The following is a 14122-nucleotide window of genomic DNA, read 5'->3' as shown; positions in this document are numbered from 1 at the left end:
ATTCGTAAGTTACAGTTTAATGCAATTTTAAAAGATGTTTCTTAGCAAATTATAAGATAATGATGCTTTTTATTTTTGCATTTCAGAGCATCAAGGGTCTAACCCTATTGCCACTGTAGTCCAGAGTAGTTTTCTACTTGGGATTACATCCCAATATCTTAAGAATGTGCATGCTGTTATGATTTATTGCTGTAGTTTAAAAATATTTAGATGGTTGTAGCATCTTGACTTCTATGACCAGACATCTGATAAAGATCTGTCTCTTTTTTTGGTAATCTCAATTGACATTCTGCAGCACTAATGCTGTCTGCAAAATAACATTCATGCTTAATAACTTTACAAAATGTCAGATATCTTCAGATGTAATAATGATTCAAAATAGTTTAAATGGTGGCAGAGGTATTACTTTGGCAAATAGCTATCCATCAAGCCTTGTTTTTAGAAGAAATAGCTAATGCTGTTTGCATTCATATGGTTTTAAGGTGCCATGCTTGTTATGTTGCTTACCGAAGGGGACACTTTTAACAGTGTGCTAGAATTTTTTTTCCCTGTTCACTTAAGAGAGTTGTCTGAAACCTTACATAGTCTCTTCCTAAAATAAATGTTTTTCACAGGTGTTCTGCTAAACAAATATTGCTGGGAGGTTTCTAGGCTTTTGGGTTTTTTTCTGTTTTGAAGCTACATTAATAAGTCTTGGTCTTTTTGGTAACACAGTTTTAACTTGGAATATAACATCTAGCAACAAAAATGTATATATTGTGATCTGAATGAGTTCTTTCCCCCAAATACAGTTAGAACATTTGTTCGCATCCTGTGCAGCCTAGAGGATGGCTGATTGTGTGCTGAGAGATTTGGGTAAAGAGGCTGTCGGTGCATTTCCTTGTCATGAGCCTGACTTGGTTTATGCAACAGAAATTAACTGAGATGCTTTCTCATGCTTAGAGTGAGAAGAGCATATATGCTCTCACTTTGAATTCCTTTAAAAGAATTTAAAGTCTTTAAAGGACACTTCATTGTATTCAGAAAAGTGTCCTGTGATTAACTGATCTGTAGCTCATGCAAGGCTCTCATATCAAATACAGAACTTGTGCAGTTATTCTTTGCTTCTGAAACCCACTACAAAAGACCATAGGAGAATAATTATTTGTGAGAATGTAGCTGTTTGCAGATAAAGGTTGTCTTTGGCAGAACCCAAGGAAAGTGATAGTCATTTACTTCGACTCCAGATGTTCTCTGTGTGTGGGGTCAGGCCTCTAGAGCAAGACTGACTGAGAGGCAGAAAGCTCCAGTTCATGCTGCAGGGGCAAAAGTGTTTCCTTTCTGTATGGAATAAGAAAAATTAAGCAAAGTTGATCTTTCATATGCACGTATACCCAGGTAACACAGAAGAACGTACAGAAATCATACATGAGTTGTGAAAATGTTGACTATCACCAACCGTAGAACTTTGTTTGAATCATAGCAAATGAGGAAACGGTCTTGTAAGAAGCTTAGCTAAAATAGACCTTCTGGCTTCCAGCTTTGCACATTGCCCAGGCAAGTAACAAAGAGCAGCTTGTTACATTGCACCATTTCCCCTATCCCCACTGAGTTTTCCCCCATATCATTTGTGGGTGGAACATGAACTGTGTGTGTAACTGTGGGCATAACTTGACCTTTGAGACCTTCACCACTGCAAGGGATACAAGAAAAGTGAAAGTCACAGTTGATGTTCAGGTACCAGACCTAGTACCTGATAAAGTTTGAAAAACACAGTTAGAGAAAATGTAATTTTTGTTGGCAGATGGCTTTGCTGTATGAACTGCCCTGGCTTGTCCTGTTAAAACTCAGAGCAAGCCCTTTTACCAATAAAAAGAGGCAACAGAGAGTATGTGTCAGTGCAGTGGCAGGATAATGCAAAATATCAGGGAAAAAAAGAAGGAGGGAGAATGTTGTTTTCCTCAGTGAGTTATTCGCTTTCTTGGCCAGGATTTGCCAAGCCCTGCACATGGAGCATTAGATGTGCAATCCACTCCGTGCCAGAGTTTTACACAGTTTGCAGTGAATGTGGCAGCTTTTACCAGCCCTGCTTTCATCCATTATGTGGATGAAAGCCCTGCTGGCTTCCTGCTTCTCACGCAATACCCTCACTTCCACACCAAATGTGCCAGGTATTTACCTGGCATGTGACAGCCTGTAGCAATGGAGCTGTTTATGGGCTTGCTGTGTGCAAGATGCTGTGATCAGTCCCTCAGGCAGTTCTGTGCATTTGGGTTCTGATCGGGAGGGGATCTAGCACTGAGCTGGGGGCTGGGGTACTCTGCTTTGTGCACTGAAAAGAGGGAAAACCCAAACTCACGGCTGGATGCCCTACTACTGTGCTAATGGGAATATTGGAATATAAAAATATGTGTATATATGGGTTATATAAAGGAGTTCTAATCCTCTTGGTTTTCCTGCTTTTTCATCTGGCCCATGTGAACTTACAGAAGTAAATCCCCACCCTGTTTCCCCTCTGCGGAAAAAGTAAAAAAACCCAGTTCCTAAAGTTACTAGGACTTCTACTAGAAGTATCGCACTAGTCTCCATAGCTTTAAGAAAAGGAGTAGTTATACACTATTTTCATAGGACAAACATAACAGCAGTGACTTAACTTCTTGCTCTTCCAAGAAGGTACCATGTACAATCCCTTTGGGGGTACTGTCTGGAAGGACATCACTGCTGCTGGGAGCTTTAACACTGGCCCTGCTCTCCGGGCATGCCAGCTCTTTACAGCTCTAGGTGGCAGGAGACCTAATGCTGGAATGATTGTTTTTGGGTATATTGCTCATCATCTTCAGCAAAAAGGGCATAGCAGAGAAAATAATGAAATTCTGCATAAAATGGATACATTTCTAAACAGGAAAAACAAATAACTAATAATCCAAAGAAAGCCTTTGGAAATTAATAAATATGTAAGGTAACTAGGGATTTCCACACAGGTAATCTGTCTGTGGCTATCTCATCAATCTTTACTTTTGCAGGCATTTGAAAGTGGTGCTTTTTCTTTAACAATTAATGATCTGAAAAGAGGAGCAATCATAGTAACTTACTAGAAATTCAAATAGTGTTTGTTAACCAAAAGTAGCAATTGTGGCATTACTGCAAAATTTAAGTCATGGATCTGCTACTGGATTTATAGGGGCATGTAGAAAGGTATATTTTAAAGTATCCTTTAGAGAAATGATAGACACCATGTTTTTCCTTTGCTCTTATAAATAACTGTTCTGTCTTATATTCCTCTGGGTAATGTGTGCACTGTTGAATACTGAATTTTTAAAGTCGATCACTAACTTATGAAAATAATTTCTGCTTTACTGACCTTAATACTGGTGAAGTGTTAGGTGCACAACCACACTTTCTGTTCTTATATGGATATTCTGAGTCAGGGCTTCATTTCCAGAAAAAACTTATTTGCTTTTATAAAAGTTTTAATGATGCAGTATTAATTGATAGGGTTTTCCCCTTAATTTTTATAGAAAATCTGTGTGCATTTCAGTCACATAAATAGCTGCATAGAAGCACAAACACACTTGAGATAGCCTTAAATGAGTTAATTTGAATGGTGTAAATAGTTTTGCTTGTGATTTATCTTTCCTAAAAGCTATAAAATGCATGTAATTGTGCTGCTGAGGGATGCTGTGCTATTAAATAGGGCACACAGAGAGCACTAGGAAAGGGAGCACTTGCCCTTCTGGCTTAGTTCCTGGTTAGTTTGTGCATTCTCTCCACTGAAACTTCCCCTGAAGTCTCTGGTACAGTACAGGATTAAAAGCATGTGCAATACCTTTCACATCTTGCAGAAATGGCTACAGTTTAACAAATATTTGAAAGCATTATATGTACATAAAGTCTTATTTTTTAAATGTGTTTAGTGTCTTGAGTCTCCTAAAGGGCTGGTATCAACTAATGCTGCAGCAGAGATGGCAATTAGATTTTGCTGTCATCTGAACATCAGTTGGTAGTTATTTTGGACACTCTGTGCTTGCAATCAGGTGCCATTTGCTGAGGGATGAGATTTAGTGGTGAGTAGCTAGAAATGTATTAGATTTATAACTGAAAATAAATCTGTGTGACTAACGTTAGGCAAAGGCTGTCTTTTTGATGTAGGCTGATTGGCCTTTCTTGTCACGGCCCTTCATGCTTGCATTCATCCTTTCTCCTGCCTTCCTCTCCTCCAGAGCAAACCCTTGATTGCCTGTTGGGGACCAGGTGAAGCTACCTTGGTGTATGCCTGGACAGCCTCCAGCGGCCATCTGGTGCTGCTTAGCTGGACCTTCTGGCCCAGAAATGAGATCAACACTTTCTTGCGGCTGCTGGTCTCTGGCTTGTAGGTGTAACAAAGAACTCCTGAAGTAAATGAAATGGAGAACAAGTCAGTGTCTTTGTGATTCACTCCCTTAACCAGTTTCTTGGAAAAATAGTTTTCAAATGTCTGTGTTCATCGTGTCCTTTTGTATTGTTTTGAGAAGACTATACTCAGAAACGTCAAAAGGCACAATAGCTCTGAGTGGCATCTTTAAATCTTTGTTGATATTAGGAACCTGACAAATACAATATAATTCTTCACCCTTGTGCAATGCTGAACTGGCAATTGCCAATTAGAATAGCTCACCAGGCTGGAATCAAATTAGGAGCACTTGCTAATGTTTGTTTTAGCATTTCTAGTCTTAGAAATTGGGGAGGAAATTGTGTATGTTGCCTGTATGACATAGATGTAACCACTCCTATTTCGTTTCATGATGGGCTTCTCCACACAGGATATTCATCTTCTTCCTCAACTATCTTTGATTAATAAATAGTAATAGGCATTTTATTCAAATAAGAAATGTCTGTTAAAGGAACTGGAGTTTCTTTCATACCAGTAAATGAATGCAATTCATATAAAGTTGATCAGGCATTGCATGTGTGTGGAATCCAGCCCTAAAGTAATAAGGGTAAAGCCTCTAATTTTTGTTTCTAGATATGTATCTGACACTTGCCGTTATTGTGAGAAGATGAACACCTATTTAATGAGGGTCTTTGGCTGGATTTCTTAAGTGACATTGTAAACTCATTGACTATGCTGATGATTATGATAACCTGTGTCATACTACAGAATTTTTATTGTGTTTTCTGGACTTTCCCTTTCTTCTAATATGTCAAAATATTTAAGAAAGCAGCTGTGAATGTCCTTTTTGTTGTTCTGGTGTGCTTTTTCTGGGAGTAGATGTCATTAGGCTACTGATAATTATTCCACTCAAATAAGAGATGTGCTTGAGCATACAGGCAGATGAGGACAGTGGTTGTTACCCAGGGAAGGAAAAGCACAAGCAAAGACTTAAGTACTCTGACCTATAATACAGCTGCAGGCTGAGCAACTGGCTCCTGATGGTCCCCTGTAGTTCCCAGACTCTGTGAGAGCAGGAGGAATGGGGAAGCTGAGTAGGCCAGGAGATGAACTAAAGGGAAAACTAGGACTGCACTACACATGGAAAAACTGTCTTGCTCTGTTTCCAGCTGGCAAACTCCTGATAGCTTTTTTTTTTTAAAGTGGTATCTGTGGTTCAATTGTTACATTAAAAGCAGGTTTACTGGTAAAAGTCATTGCCTTTTCAAGTAAGTAACAAGAGGAATAGTTGCCAAATTTTGCATTTTAAAGGGAAAACATTTAAGCATTAAATAGTGATTACTTGAGGAAAAGCTTCAAACCAAGCTTTCCCTAGGTATTTCTATTTTCTTATTCACAAAATAAGTAAAAAGCCCCATGCATCTTAAGTAATATATCCCAAAAGCTGTCAAGCTATCTATATAAAACTAGTTTAAATCTAAAGGGACTTTAAAAAACAAAACAAAACACCCCTGGCAAACTCCAAATATGATACTACCAGATGTTGAACTCAAGTGATGGGCTTATTTACCTGGAGAAGGAGTTGAGAAGCAGATATAGAATCAAAGAATTGTTTAGATTAGAAGACTTAGGTTGGACTTTTGAGATCATAGAGTGCAACCATTAACCCACCATTGACAAGTTCACCACTAGACCATGTCCCTAAGGTGCCACATGTACACTTTTAAATACCTCCAGGGATGGTGACTCCGCCACTTCCCTGGGAAGCCTCTTTCAATGCTTAACAACCCTTCCTGTGAAGAAGTTTTTCGTAATATCCAATCTAAATGTCCCCTGGTGCAACTCAAGATCACTTCCTTTTGTCCTATTGCTTGTGACCCAGAGGGACTGGCAGACATATGTCCAATATTATGGACTGGTGATATTAAACTCTTTTGTTGTGAAAGGAGGAGATGACCAGATTGGCTATTAAAATTTGTTTCATTTTATGAGGAAGCAAGGTATTTTCTTACCCTTCTTTTTTTTTTTTCATACTATGTCAATGTTGGTTGCAATGAAAGACTTGGCTATTGCTTTGTTAACGTGTATGTGGAAAAATGGATAAATGTGCAATGTAGCGGCTGAAGAACCTGCTTATCTCAGGTGTTTTCTTTCTCAGTTTTGCTTAAGCTGAGAAACATGTATTCATAATATTTTTAGTCTTTGTAGCCTTGACAGCCCAGATTCCAAATCTGATCTCTTTTTTTCTGGCATTGTGTGATGTTGGAAAATAACTGTGGGAGGGCCACATGGAATCCTCAGTTTTGTGATGTGCCCTGTGGCTGGCTGTCTTTTTTAAAGAGGTACGGCCTTCAGAGACTACAGGTCCCAGCAAGCAGTGCTTCATTTTGATCTGATAAGCAAGTGCTCAGATCTGATGTGTGCTGCATGTCAGAGCGTGCTGGCTGCATGAGCCACACCTCAGCATTTGAGATAAGGGTGGCTGCAGACTGCTCCAGCCAACATAAAGTAGGTGCAGCTTTGGCCAGAAGCTGATTTTTTTCTTCTTTTTCTTTTTCTCTGCCCTTCAGTTTCAGGAACTTTTTAAATCTTACACAGCATTGCAGCAGGATTCTGGTATATAGCATGATTGCTCATCATGTTGAATATGCTTTTGGTTTCTAGGTCCTCCCAGGTGCTTCCTTTACCTCCTCTGTGATGGCTGCCCTCATATGCTGTTCAGGAGTGGGCAAAACTTTCAGAAGTGGCTGATTGCTTCAAGTATGGGTGTTTTTGCAAGACATTCAGGCCCATTTTTACTTGCCAAAGAGATCTGGCTCATTCAGGCAAGCTTTGGATAAACAGTCTGAAATTTGGGGTGGTTTATCTGATATAATTTTTTTAAAGTTTGTCCAGTATGGGAAGAGACTCTACCTCACTTTGACACGGACAGCTGAGGAAGGAGCTTTGGCACACCTTTGGGTGCAATTTAGACACCTCTTCTGAACCACATTCAGATTAAGAGTTCAAAAGCTGACTCTGCTTGGATGCAGTTCAGGATTGGAGTAATCCCTTTCTCCCAGTCTTAGGCTAGATACTTCACAAGATGTTTGGATTTAGCTTACTTTTCTGTAGCAATACCTTTCTGAGTTCTATTCTTCAATAAAAATTAAAAATAGGGTCTGCATCTGCACAAGTGAAGGCATAATGAGCAGTTCTTTTGGGGTTTCACTGTGTCTCAGATGTTTCCTGAGGAGTGTGGAAACCGTGGGTGACTCTTCCGAAATTTGTAGGTAACTTCAGTTTCTGGTATCTTGTAAAATACAAAGCCAAGGTGTCAAGTGCCCTGCACTATTTGTCATCTTTGTTTCTTGCTTTGTAGTCTTGTTCAAAGAAAGTTTAGCTGAGTGAAGAGCTTTTCATATTCTTTTAAAATCCATGTGAATATCACCACAAGAGTGGCAGTATCAGGTTGATCAAGAGGCCGGTTTGTCCCAGAATTCCATCTCAGACCATGGTCAATAATGGATTTGTAGGGAAAGGGCAAAAATGATATTCTGTGTGAGAAAAGAACCTTGCACTGGAGTGTTTTCTTTCTTAGGATCTTGAACTTCCTAAGTTAGCGTTTGCTTCTGGATCATGGTAATGCAGAAGTTCCTGCCAACGTAGTCTGTCACCCTGCATTCTATATTTGCACTTCTGCACATTTAACATAAAAACAATAGCATTACTACTTGGATTTAGTTCTTTGTGTAGCTGGGTAGTATGAGTAGCTGAAAAGCTGCACAAAGACAAATCAGATACGGTTAACTTCTTCCTGCTTGATGGTTTGTATATTTTGGAACTTGGAGATAATTCTCAAGGCTGCAGTTTGGTCAGTATTAGCTCTATTTATAATTTTTATTGAACCCTGAGATCTGACTTTTACCTCAACTTGATAAATAATGGAACCTTTGGCTAGTAGAGTGAGGATACATACATACATAATAAAGAACAGTAGGGGAATAAGTACCTGGTCTACAGAGATGACAGTGGGTAAAGATACCTGTCAAATTCGTAGCACCATAAAACTAAAGCACGTTTGGCCTGATCCAACATCTGAAGAATTTAATTTCCATTGATTTCAAGGAAGTGCCTTCTTAGCCTGTATGATATGAATTCTTATCTCTGTATCCTTTTTCTTTTTTTCCCCTCTTTTTTCTCCCCCTTTTTCCTTTATAAGCGCAGTTAGGTTATTTGATCTGACTCCCTTCTGCAGCACATTTTTTTGTAGAAACAGCTTCCTGGAGAGGAGTGGCACCATGGTATACTAGGAACAGCCTGTTGGGTAAAGGTAAGATGATAAAGATTGATCCAGTGCTTTTAAGGGAATAGCCAGCTATTGAAACCTGTGTTTTTCCAGAGGAACACTGTAGTAAGGAAAGTCAAAAAGTCTCTGATTCTGACTTGGAGAAGTCTCACCAGCTCACTGCTGTTATTATAGGGCATACTTCTCTTCCTTCCACAAAAAGGCATACTGCTTGATTGATTTTTAACCACAGCAAGTTTTAATTAATTTATACCTGTAAGTAAATGTATCAGACTGCTGCACTGACAAATCTATCATAGGATTTCTATCCAAGCCCCATTTTATTCTGACTTTCTGGCAGACATGAGTCTGTTTCCCTAAGGCACTTCAACTGTGCTGTCTTTCCTACTCCTGGATATCCTCTTGCTCTGTCTGACTCCACCTCAAATATGTCTTTATCGCAGGACCTGGTTTTCCTACAGTTGTCCCCTGATGCAATTACAGCACAATTAAAATATGCAGTGTGGCTGAGACCTTGATCATGTTCTAACAAGAATATAGCCTTAGACATACAGCCCAGTTACAGCATGGTAATGATGTGACAGAACAACCCTGCTCATCTTGCAGCATGGGGTGGGGCTTTATGTGCTTTTCCTTGGCATATTTCTAGTCACACCACTTGCTATCGTTGCATTTCAAATGTCATTATCCCAGGTGCCTAGATCCGCCCCAGGAATGAACTTACAAATGCCCCTACACAGCTTTTCCAGCACTTTGCTGCTGTCTGCAACTCTAAAGAAGTAATAGTGCACTTTTGAAAATAAGAGGAAACTTCAATCATTAAGTACTCACAGAGTTAAAAACTTGATTCCTGAAAAAAAGTGCACATAGGTATTTGTTATATGTTTTAATTCTGGGACCCTGAGCTTGAGACCAGTCTCTAACTAGTGGTTTTCAAAAAGAACTATTTCCTTAAAAACAGGCAGTCCACTAGCTAAACACTCATGATTTCGTAATTTGTTCACTTTTGCCCCTTCCTGGGAAGTGTCCAATACTATCCATGGTCAGAGGCAGGATCCTGGACCAGATGGATCACTGGTTTGTCTCAGTTGTACACCTTTTATGTGTCATGCTTAAGTTATGACCCCTGAGACCATTTCACAAGCCATTCCAACCACAGGAGCATTAACCCCCCCCCAAAATCCTCTGACCTTTCTGTGTTCCTCTATTACCACATCTTGTTCCGAGTCTGTGGCAGATGGGATGGGAGGAAAAAAAGCTATTTGCATTAAGTCCTTTTACTTCAACATCCTGGCTCTTCGCATATCCTTGCTTAGCTCTGAAAGAATGGGAGAGGGCCCAGAGATGAATGGCAGATAAAAACAGGTCAGTGCCTCCTGCTGGGAGACTTATCATGGAAAAAAGTCCGTGCACTCCAGATGCCCCTGTGGGGGAGGCATGTTTCCTCAGAACGCTTTTAAATGAGTTGCATTGCAACTGTGCCTCCTTCCTACAGAGCTTTGCCACACACAGCCACAAACATTGGGTTGTGTACACTTGAAACATTCTCTGTGCCCTGTAGTCACAGCTAGAAGTGACAGCAGTGACTGTCAAATCAATGCTTCCTTGAATGTACCATGTTTGTAAGCCTTGTCATTCTTCAGGAATCTGTGAAGTTCAGAACAATGCCTGCTATGTGGCATGCAAAAAATATACATTTCTTATCATTTATGGGCTTCTTTCTTTCTTTCAGGGAAATAGCTTCCATAGAAAGTGGAATGGGATTTCTCACTCTGAAGATGAGACATGTTGATAGCAATGTTCTTAACACCAATTTTTAACAAACTCTGGGTTTGTTTAGAGTTTCAAGTGCCCTGGATTTTCTATATAGTTCTGCTCATTCCTGTGCCTGTGCTCTGCCATAGCAGCCTTAGCGACCTGGAGACCTTTCAGCTGTGTGCTCTAGGAAACAAGAGAAGGAAATCTTTCGTGGAAGCACTGATCAGAACAGTGTGCTATTCCATGCCTTCTGGGGCTGATTTCCATGTTTTATTTGAATTTCTGTCATTTGACTTCAAGACAGTCTTCATTTTTGACAAACCTGAACTGTTCTGCAGAAAACTGGCACCCTCAAGAAGTTGTGCTTAGTCCAAAATCCAGTTGCTTTCAAAGTGATCTCTTGCAGAAGGAATTTTTTTTTTTTTTAATGTCTGAGTTCTATTCACATGTTTGTTTCTTGGCTGGGATATTTTTTAGCTGGTTTAGTGAGCTGAATCAGCTCTTCCACAAATGAAATGAATACCATAGCCAACACAAAGGGAGTAAGAGTGTATGGCTGGAAAAGGAAAGAGAGGGAATAAGTTGTAAGTTTTTCTATTCTTTGTTTCTAGATGGAGTGCTTAAATAGATAACCTTTTAGTTTCCTTTTTTTTTTTTTTTTGACAGTTTTTCTTTCCATTTTATATACAATTTAGCGAAGGATTTGTGTTAGTCTCAAGAGGGCTTTGACAGGACTTTCACTGACTTCAGTGTGATAAATGTGGTGTCTGAGGGGACTCAGAGCTTTTGGTCGGGAACTGGCTGAGAGGCAGCAAAGTGGAGCAGCCAACAACATTGAGTATCTGTGAGACTACTAAGCAGGAGAAGTCTCGGTTCAGGTAGTGTCCTTTGCAGCCCCCAGTTTCCATCCTCTTGATAATGCTCAAAGAGGTAGTTGAGCTCTACTCCTTCCAGATGTTTCTTGGCTTCCATAGTTTTTTATAAGCTTTTTCTCTGTCTCAGGCTCCCTTAGAGACAAATAACACTATCCTACAAGAAAGAAGTTTGGGAGGTCCGAGGCAGAAGTGCAGCATCTAGGGAAGATTCAGAGCAAGTCTCGTTTTTCAGGCTGAAATGTTATGGATTTACATGCCTGTCCAACAGTGGGAACTATGCTACTGTGTAAGATCATAGGTTGTGGGTTCGGCTGCAAGAATCTCTATCCCTCCTGATACATCCAGTGACAACTGAATCATACTAGTTTATGAAATCAGGAAGAAGTTGATATGGCTGGGCTTTAGCAGCCTACACTCAAGGACAGCAGCTGAGATTTGATTCTTGTGCAGTGCATGGCAAGCTCCTTGTTTACTTCTTAATGTGCATGGGCACATGTTAAGTTGTAAGCTAATTGAGAATTCATACTGTATTCCAGGAAGTGATGATTTGCTTCACCAATTCTGTTTTTCCTTAAGATATTGACCAGTACTGTGGAATTTAAAACTATGTATCCTGAAGAAGGCATAGAAACATAATTTGAATGTAAACTGTATTAAGTGCTCACATCCTGTATCCTAGCAGGAATTTCACCAAACAGGGGAAGTATTCATTGAACTACTAGCAAAGCAATGTCAAGTTGAGAAGGAAATTACTATGGAAATGAGTTTTAAAAGCCCGAGGCAGATGTAGGGAGAGGCACATTGTACAGGAATTTTCCTCATGCTCTCTAGGTTATATGGCCTTTCCATTACTTCAACTGCAGCATGTAAGAAATCTTTGGCCTGGAAGACAGCCTCTGAATTTCCGCATTTTTGTGCTGTTGCTGTGGGCTGGCTTCCCTGTTATAAGACATTAAAGCCAGCCTCAGCTAGGACTGGGGCATCTGCCTGTATGGGAGCAACCTTGCTTGGGCACACTGTAGGTCCCTTCAGCCCAGCACTTTGTTTCTCTATGGTCAGTAATGGATGCTTAGGAGAAAAAGAGAAATATATTGACTGCTTTCCTCCTATACTATTGAAGTGCTTGGCAAGGAGCAGCTGACTGGCTCAGTAGGTTTAATAGCCCTTGATTTTTTTTTTCCCCATAGATTTGCCTTTTTTTTTTTTTTTAATTTTGCATTTCAAGGATCCATATCTTGTGGCTATGAGTTCCACAGCTAGCCTGCACAGTGTTAAGAAACCTCTCCCATCTGGCCACTGATTAAGTATAAAGCCCCACCATTTCAATATTTTAGAGAAATGTCAAATAAACTGCCTATATGCCTTCATGCTTTTTATGATTTGATCTTAAATTATAGATTATGACTTAGATAATTTTTTCTACTTAAAGATTTTTGTGCAATATGCAAGTGGATTTGTTGGCTTAGTGCATTGCAGAAAAATGATGGTACAAGAAAAAAGTGATATTTTTCAGAAAGAACAGACAGGTCCTCTAGTGTCTTCTCACAAATTCTGGAATATTTCTGAGGCAGTAGTGGACTCCTGATACACTCTGGAATGGATCAGTTGCAGGTAAAGAGACATGGTTTAGGGCAGGAAAGTAGAAAATGTTAATCGTATTGGAAATAATTGATGAGAAATGATTGTATGGGAGAGAAAACCAGGGTGTTAAGGTATAAGTGTATGTGTTTACAGATTGTTTGGGAATCAATGGAGCTTTAAAGGGCCCAGTCCATTCCAATGCCTCAGACATTGAAAGGGAATAAACTGTAATTCCCTCACTTACTTTCATTTTGTTGTTGTAAAAATAATACCAAGAGACTGAAAATTTGGATTTTCAGCATAAGAAAGTGAAAACATTTCAAACAGCTCTTTCTTTAGTAGACTTGTTTTCATTCAAAACTTTTTGTTAAAACTATTCTGGTCACTCCCAGTAATGGCAGAAATGTAAGTATCTGTTGCAGAATTGCTCGTGCTCAGCTGTGTCATTGGGTAGAAATTACATAAATCTGTACAAGTTGACAAGTTTAACAAAAACTGGTTTAGACACTAAACTGGGGAATACAGCCCTCCACTGGAACTTCACATTACACTATCTCCAAATAAAATACTGTTTGAGTAGTCTGGAAGTTTATCACTTGGTTGTTTACATCCATGGCTATTGCTTAAGAGACAAAATTTGTATGTCAAATCTTGGGAACACACATTTATTCAGAATACAAACTGTTCTGTCTTAATGTGGAGTTGAGAACCTATGAATTGGAAAGTCACAAATTTGTGTCCCTTTCCTGTGTCACATGTACTAAAATAATTAATTTACCAGGCTCAATTATGCAATACTATAATTTTGTATATTGATATTAAGAATAATCTGAGGTTAATAATCTGATTACACTCCTGTGTGCTGGTATCTATTCATTGATTTGAATGGAAGTTGGTTTGGACTCCAAAACCTGTGAATCCTGCTATCTGATAAGAATGTTTATTCTGTTTTCCTTTTACTCAACCAGGAAGGAATGCATGCATGAATATTCAGTTTCCTCTTCTAACTCCCTCTATGTAATGCAATAGTTTTTTTCAACACCCCCTCTCTTCCACCACCAATAACTTCAGAAACATCTGCATGATTCTTAAGCACAAAAATATTGACTTAAGGAAGGCCAGTGTAACTGACTTTTAATTTCACTTTAAATGCCTGACCTATACAGTAAAGCCTGCCTCCTATAATGTCAGGATCCCAGGTTCAAGGGAGTCCAAAGAGGTAAGTACCTCTTGGAGGAATAGCCTGGGCAAATCTGTTGGTCTATCTGGCTA

Source organism: Aphelocoma coerulescens, chromosome 7 (genome assembly GCF_041296385.1).
Source record: "Aphelocoma coerulescens isolate FSJ_1873_10779 chromosome 7, UR_Acoe_1.0, whole genome shotgun sequence".
Taxonomy (NCBI): domain Eukaryota; kingdom Metazoa; phylum Chordata; class Aves; order Passeriformes; family Corvidae; genus Aphelocoma; species Aphelocoma coerulescens.
This window is presented reverse-complemented; position numbering follows the sequence as displayed.